At 39.2% G+C, this 8,255-nt stretch overlaps 1 pseudogene; it reads right to left on the bottom strand.

Moving 5' to 3' along the window:
* Nucleotides 1-8,255, bottom strand: part of LOC109342026 — a 40,045-nt pseudogene that overhangs the window by 1,028 nt on the left and 30,762 nt on the right.

Below are 8,255 nucleotides of genomic sequence, written 5' to 3'. Positions count from 1 at the left end.
GGGGCAGCAGCCCCCACCTGCCCCTATAATCATCCGCCTCTGCTTCTAGGGATAGTTATTAGCAGTAATGGGGTAGTTACTGCTATCCAAAAATATAAATTCTTTTACTTGCTCCCCATAAATTATGTATTATTGTTCTTGGGCTTGGCCATGGTGCTAACTTTATGAAAGAAATAACCTTTTACTTGCCCCATAAATTAAGGATTAAAATAGATAATTGCTGGGAATTTTAATTCTAAAAGAAATTTTAAAACTGGATATTCATCATTCATATCATTTTCATCATTCTAGACAACTTATAAAGAAACCAAGATAACAACCTATTTGATCTACAAAGTACACTTGGTGAGATCTTACATAAAGGTGAATTGTAAAAGACATAATTGAAATTAACAATTGTCCCATTTAATTCAGAATATAATCATTTAGCCAAATGGGTTGCCTTTGTCTACGGTTGGGCCTTCCTGAGTAAAGGGTCCTATCATTACCCAACTCTTCAAGATTAACCTTGTCCTCAAGGTTAGAGGATTAGTTTGCTGGAGGAGAGGAGCCCAACATGGGTGGAAGCACTTTGCCAAGGGAATCTTTAATTGAGATATTTTGAATTGGAGGCAATGAGTGTGGTAATGTGATTGGACACTCTTCACCTGGCTTGTCCTTTGAAATGGCAGAGTGGGCTCCATGGTGTGGGACGCGTGGCTGGTTGGAAATGTTATCCAATGGTCCCAAGGCATTGTCCTTGTGAAGTGTGTTGCTTGGAGCCATGTGCAACGGTCCCTTTTGAGCATAGGGTACCGTGTTGCTTTTTATATTTTGAATTGTGGGATGAATCTGGTCTTCACTAAGGACAAAGGGTGTGTGCCTAGTGGGAATTATTACCTGAGTGGGTGCACTACCCGAGGAATGCTTGGATGGTAACGGCTCCTTGGGGCCACCGTTAGATATCTTTGGCTTTTGACTCATTAAATCTAACGGTGGAAAAGTCTTCAATACAACTGGTAATTTTTGAGTTACCACTTCATTAGTCAGAGTACCAAGAGGTACACTTAAACTTGCACTTGTATGTCCACTTTCTCTCCCCTTTCACCGTGGAATTTCATCTTCTCTCTTTTTCTTGAACACAGTGTCACTAAAACGTGGATCCATTTCTTCTTCCATAGTGGGTTCGATTCTTCCATCAACGACTTCCCTTTCCAGTGTTGTTGTCTTTTCTATTTCTCCTTTTAAGTCTGGAAATTCTAGTAGGGAATAAACTTTGATGTTGGATCTCCGTGAAACTTGCGTAATAGAGAAACATGAAAAACAGAGTGGATGCAGGATGTTGGAGGTAAAGCGAGCTCATATGCCACGGGTCCTACTCTTTGAGTAACCCGAAATAGTCCAAAGTATCGAGGACCAAGCTTGTGACAAGGCCGACGAGCAACCGTCACTTGCCGATATGGTTGTAGTTTGAGGAGGACCCATTCATCAATGTCAAAGGTAATGTCCTTCCTCCCTCTTTGTGTTTGTGCTTACATTCTTTGTTGGGCCCATAAGAGATTTTGTTTTATGTTGGCTAACAAGTGTGCTCATGATTGTAGGAGATTCGTAACCGGATCGGTAGTTGTGGTTCGGGTCACAAAAGCTGTCATGGATGGAGGTTGTCGTCCATAAAGAGCCTCAAATGGAGAGCATCCCGTGGAGGAATGTTTTGAGGTGTTATACCAATACTCAGTAAGAGAGAGGTGGCAGAACCACTTAGTCGGTTGGGAACCCGTGAAGCACCTAAGGTATGTTTGAAGACAATGATTCACCACTTCCGTCTGGCCATCTGTTTGAGGATGGTATGCAGAGTTGAAACATAAGGTGGTTCCCAAGAGGCGAAAAAACTCCTTCCAAAATGAGCTCATAAATTTTTTGTCTCGATCCGAACGACTTATGTCAAAAAGCGTTTGGCTAAGACCTTAGTCGTGAACTTGGAGGGGAGACCCACATAATGTGCATATTTTGAGAGTCTGTCCACGATGACACATATAACAGTATGGCTTTGAGATTGAGGTAAGTGAGTTATGAAATCCATTGATATGTCCTCCCAAACGTTTTCTAGTATAGTGAGAGGTTGTAATAACCCATTTTGTTTGGCTGGTATGTATTTGTTATATTGACAGGTGAGACAATGCCGATTGATAGTACAATCACAACTGGTCTAGAAATGTGGGAATGAGAGAAGATAGTGAAGTAAACAAGGCTGCTTCATCGTCTCGCCTAGACAAGGCGTCTGCCACTCTATTTGAGGTACCAGTGCGATATTTTATTTCAAATTGAAATCCAATCAGTTTAGTTGCCCATTTTTGTTGCCCTGATGTGTGTAAACCTTGAGACACGAGGTGCTTACATCTCTCGGACATAGGCGGAGGCGTGCTGCATTCTACCTGTCATCTTCTTGATGAAAAAGGCAATTGGATGACCATTCTGAGTTAGTACTGCACTGATGGCCACAACTGAAGCATCTGTTTCGACGTCGAAGGTGGTGGAGAAGTCTGGCAATTTTAGAACATGGGTTTTTATCATTGCATTTTTTAAATTTGTAAAGGCCAGATGAGCCTTTGTACTCCATGTGTAATTTTGCTGTTTAAGTAGGTCAGTGAGAGGAGCGGCGAGAAAGGCGTAATTCTTTACAAATTTTCGATAAAATTCGGTGAGCCCCAAGAACCCTCTGAGTGCTGTGAGAGAATGAGGTTGTGGCCACTCCACCATGGCCTGAATTTTATCCGGATCAGGTTGGACCCATTCTGCCGTGATAATGTGTCCAAGTAACTAATAGATGCAACTCCAAAAGTGACACTTACTTAACTTAGCATAAAAATGATTAGATGCTAATAACATCAATACTGTTTTTAAATGAAGCAAATGATTAGCTAGGTTTGCACTATAGATTAGAATATCATCAAAAAATACAAGAACAAACCATCGCAAGTGAGGTCTGAGTAACTCATTCATGGCCACTTGGAATGTTGATGGAGCATTGGTGATGTCAAAAGACATAACCAGGAATTCATAGTGACCATCAAAAGTTCGGAACACAATCTAATGTGTGTCATCTGGGTGTACCCGAATTTGGTGGTATCCAGAGCGTAGGTCAATTTTTGAAAAATATTGTTGCACCACCTAGCTCGTCTAGCAACTCATCAGTAGTTGGTATTGGGAATCAGTCAGGTATAGTGATAGCATTGAGTGCACGATAGTCAACACAGAACCTCCAATTACCATCTTTTTTTCTAACCAGAAGCACGGGGGAAGAAAAAGGACTAGTGCTAGGGACCACAAGCCATGTATTTATCATTTCTCTAAGCATGACAGTCATAGTATCTTTTTGAGAATGTGGGTATCTGTAGGGCTTGCTGTTAACTAGGGTGGAGTTTAGGAGTAAGGGAATATGGTGATCATGTGGTCTACTTGGGGGTAGGTCAGTGGGGGTTTGGAACACTGATTGAAATTGGTTTATGAGTGGTTGTATGTGTGAGTGGAGGCGGGTTGTAGGATTTGAGGTTTGGGGGTTGTTTGAGTGGTCTGTGTGCACAATGGCGATAACATGAAAAGAAGCAACACTATCTGTTTGTAGTAATCTGTAAAACTGGTGACAAGTGGAGTGTTGCAAGTTATAGGAAGTCTCCCTAGTGAGTGTAATTTGATTTTGTCCTGCCATAAAATGCATAGATGGGACTGAAAAATCGGAAACAATGGCCCCGAGGGTTCGGAGCCATTCAATCCCCAAAACCATATCTGCTCCTTTAATTGGTAGCAAGTAGAATGGGATTCTGAATTCCTCTTTTTGGAGCAGGATAGGTATGTTCTCACATAGGCCACTGCAATAAATATGAGCACCATTTCCCACCATTACCGAAAATTGAGGTGTCGGAGTGATATCCAGATTAAGGTGGTGAGCTATTCGAGGTTGTAAAATATTGTGAGAGCTCCCCGTATCAACCAGGACTGTAACTGGATGGCCATAAGTCGAACCAGAAAACCTTAGTGTTTTAGGAGAAAGTTGACCTCCTAAGGCTTGATTCGAAATATGAAAATGAATAAGATCATCAGAAGAAGAGTATGTTGCCTGAGGGAGTGGCTCGTCCGTGGCAGATTCGAAACTGGGTTTTCATCTGTGAGGTTAGTAAGAGTGTCATCGTCCAGCTTAGCGCTTCTCCTTGCATGTAGAAGGAGATCATGGATAAGCGTTGTTCACGAGCCACCATATAGACCTGGAAAAATTGTCCCGCTTGAAAAATCCACTCTAGGGGGTTTGTTCCATGAAAAGGTGAAAGTTGTAGCTTTGGTGGTCTAGGGTGGGATGGAGAATTTGGTTGATGTGATGTAGGTGGGAAAGGAGAGTGAGGGTATGGTGGTGGTGTGGTGTATAGCGGCGGGGGTGGGTGTTGAGAGGTTGGTGGTGGGATAGAGGGATTTTGTGGGTGGTGAGTAATATGAGAAGAAGAAGCATGAATGTGGGTACCTGAAAGTGGATATGGAGGCATAGAAGGCACAAAACGTATTTCTGCCAACTTGTTTGTGATATTATGTAAAACTGTGGTGATTGCTGCATGTCTAGCATCTTGTAGTTCTTGATTTTCTCTTAACTTTTCCATGAGTATTTGAGAAACAGATTCATCTAGTTCTTTTTGTGTTGTTTTTGGAGGCATTGAGAAGAGAAGGAAAGTACCAAAATGCTAGGAAGCAAGTGTATCAACTAAGGATTAAAATAGATAATTGCTGGGAATTTTAATTCTAAGAGAAATTTTAAAACTAGATATTCATCATTCATATCATTTTCATCATTCCAGTCAGCTTATAAAGAAACCAAGATAACAACCTATTTGATCTACACCATACACTTGGTGAGATATTATATAAATGTGAATTGCAAAAGACATAATTGAAATTAACAATTGTCCCATTTAATTCAAAATATAATTATTTAGCCAAATAGGTTGCCTTTGTCTACGGTTGGGCCTTCCTGAGTAAATGGCCCTATCAATATTATTGTTCTTCGGCCTTGCCATCGTGCTAACTTTCTCAAAGAAATAATCTTTTACTTGCCCCATAAATTAATTATTTTTGTTCTTCTACCTCACCATCTAGCTCAGATGGTGTGGCTGCACCACTAAAGGGTTGAAAATCGGACAAAACTAATGACTCAAAATAATACATACAAGATTGACCATATGAACTTATACCCTATGACCTGACTACCTCCAAGGACCGACCCACAAATATAGATGCAAAGAATCTCAAGACATACAAATTTCAAGAGTTTAACTGGAATTCAATTCACTATCAGTGATTGTAGAGCTACTAAATAAAAACATCACATGAAAAGGTTAATAAAAAGACAATGAAACATCATTAAATGTTTCACATCAACTGATTTAAAGATATAATTATCTATGATACATCAAAGTTCTGCAGCTGGCTATTTCGTGTGAAATGATTAGTAGCTCGGGAATTCAGCAAACAAGGTCAACACCATAAGGTTAGGGACTATCTAACAATCCCCTTTCTGAAGAAACCATATAAATATAGTTAAGTGTTTATTAAAAAAGAGTTTCGCTGAGATATAAAGTACAACGAAGGATTATGAATAAGTTCATGTTTGATTTGGCAACTTCCTTGAACCATAAACACTGGACAATTTCCTACCAGAAGAACAACATAGACAACCTTAAATATGCAATCATTAAGGACAACATAAACTGCATATTGCCACATAATTCTAGCTCCCCTGTATTTGCCAAAGGATCACAAGTAGAAGAATTTAAAAGAAAACAAACTAGATGAATCCTAAGTACAAATTCTCCGACCTAGATTAGTAGAGAAATGAGTAGAAGCAAGTAAACTAGAAGGAACTCTAGCTCAATAGCTTCCTATGAAAAAGAATGTGAAGTGAAAGAAAGCTGTTAATAATCAAGTCAGAATACAACTTTCCATATACTAATAGACCATAAAAAGAGAACAAAATCCCAAGAAAATAGTAATAAAAGCTGAACACGATAAACAGTAAAGTGCACTAGTTTATTTGTATTTGATTCCTCACAAAAACAGTACACCATATAGTTAAAATATCTATCCAAAAACCACTCAAAAGATGCAAATATATACTTAAACATTCAAAATCACATTGGCTGGAAATTCAATCGAAAAGCAATCCTAATTGTCAGAAGAACATATTTGGTATTGAGTATATATCTCGTTAGCAGTCATAAACCGTTTTAATACTTTTAAATGATAATGATACAAATAATTGTTTTAACTTTCAATCACACATTCCTTCAATTTATGTAATTGCTTCTATTCCCAAATCTCCCTTTAGAAAAAATTAATTAAAGCATAATATCTAACCATAGGCAATGAGAAATTGGAAGGGAATAATGGAATGTATAATATGGATGTCAGGATTACCATATGTAATTGTGTATGGAATAATATATTGTGATCTAATAAGTATTTTGGAATTCTAATATTTATAGGCTTATTAGTTTTTTCGAATAAATTAAAGCTATGTGTGGTTTTCAGTCATTTAGGATGACCCAGTTATCAAGTTAGGCTTTGCTTATATATTTCAATATATTGTGTATTGATGACTTATAGACTTGAATTGGAGCGTAGTTATCGAATTATGGTACTAGTACGGGTACACAGTTCACTTGGTATGTGGTTTCTCACCTTTTCATTACTTTTATGAGACTTACTTTAAGACAAACTCGGTATCTGTATGCGGCACGGTAAGCTATGTACGTGGTATGCAGGGTAAATGAGAGAATCATGTAACTATGAATTGGAGATTGAATTGAGCATCATTATTATGTTTCTACCTTAGATCTACTCCTAATTCACATTCTTTCCTTTCCCTGTGGTGCTGCACTTTGCTCTGTTTCTCCCTCAATTTCCTCTTTTCTTATCTTTTGCCCTGTATATCAATGGGCTAGCACACTATGTGCGAACTACATAAAAACCACTTAACGGGGTAAACTAGCGAAGATAACTGTTGTTTGCGTAGTTTGCAACAATTCTGAATAACAAGATAATTTTTACTGGCTAAGTCACGATCAAGTCACTTTCTTTAAGACGTTTCGTGGTACTGCTAAAATTGTGCAAGTAGACTATCAACCACGCCGTCCCTGGGATAAAACAGTTCCGTTATCTGTTTTACGATTTCTTACTGCATTGTAAGTACCATTCTCGAATACACCCATAATACTGACTACTAGTGTGAGTTCTCGAATTCCTACAGTATGGCTACCCGTGCCAATTCTTTACCCATAATACTGACTACCAGTGTCATTTCTCGAAATCTCACTTTGACTGTCTATGCCAATTCTTAAGTGCCACAGAAAGAAAGGGGGAGAAGGTTGCCGGAAATGCGTCGGCGGAATATTAGGGGGAGAAAGAAAAGTTGAGAGGAAACACCTTCAACTTGAGGTGTGAGTTCTAATGAGGGGAGGAGACCTCTATTTATAGCGTGAGGCCTCTAACGGATCCCCAATCCCACGACCCAAAATAGTGGCCAAAACCCAAATGGTCACAAGATCTGATGGCTAGAATCGTTGATCACACGGATCTCAATCTGAGATCCACTCCCCAACGCTTCTCACTTTCCAACCGTGTTGACTACGTCAAACACGTGTGTCATGCGTGTGTTGACTTGGTCAACACAAGGTTCAAGCCCGCATAGCCCAAAAATAAATAAAATTAAATAAATGTTTATTTAAAAAGAATGTTGGGCCCAACCCAAGCCTGAAACTGACCCAAACACGAACCGAGCTGGTCGGCTGGACGGCGACGGAGGAAGTGGTGGTGGTCCACACACGTGTGTGGAGGGGTTTTGTTTGTCTGAGTGCTTGTAACGCCCCAAAAATTACTCCACAAATATAATGCCCAAAAATGGGTAAATTTTTTTTTGAATAATGTAACGTAAACTTATCATCTTTATATTCATTTCTTTTTTGGGACATCACTTTAAGTAACATACATTGTGGAAAATAAAAAACCGTTACCTAATAGTAACAAAAAATAACACAATATAACTTTGAATAATACTTCATTTAATAACGGAAAATATCTATACGAAATACAAGGCGGAAGAAATATTCGCCCAAACTGAAATTACACAAAAGGCTGAGACATCCAGCACATCAAAAAGTACCCTACACAGATCTAAGTCGCAAGGGCTTGTGTAGGTGTACCGATCTCCCTCAATCCTTCAATCCTCCATGCCCCCTCCT

The sequence above is a fragment of the Lupinus angustifolius genome, unplaced genomic scaffold (genome assembly GCF_001865875.1).
Source record: "Lupinus angustifolius cultivar Tanjil unplaced genomic scaffold, LupAngTanjil_v1.0 Scaffold_162_1, whole genome shotgun sequence".
NCBI lineage: Eukaryota > Viridiplantae > Streptophyta > Magnoliopsida > Fabales > Fabaceae > Lupinus > Lupinus angustifolius.
The sequence above is the reverse complement of the archived record's forward strand: the minus strand, read 5'-3'. Positions and strand labels throughout refer to the sequence as shown.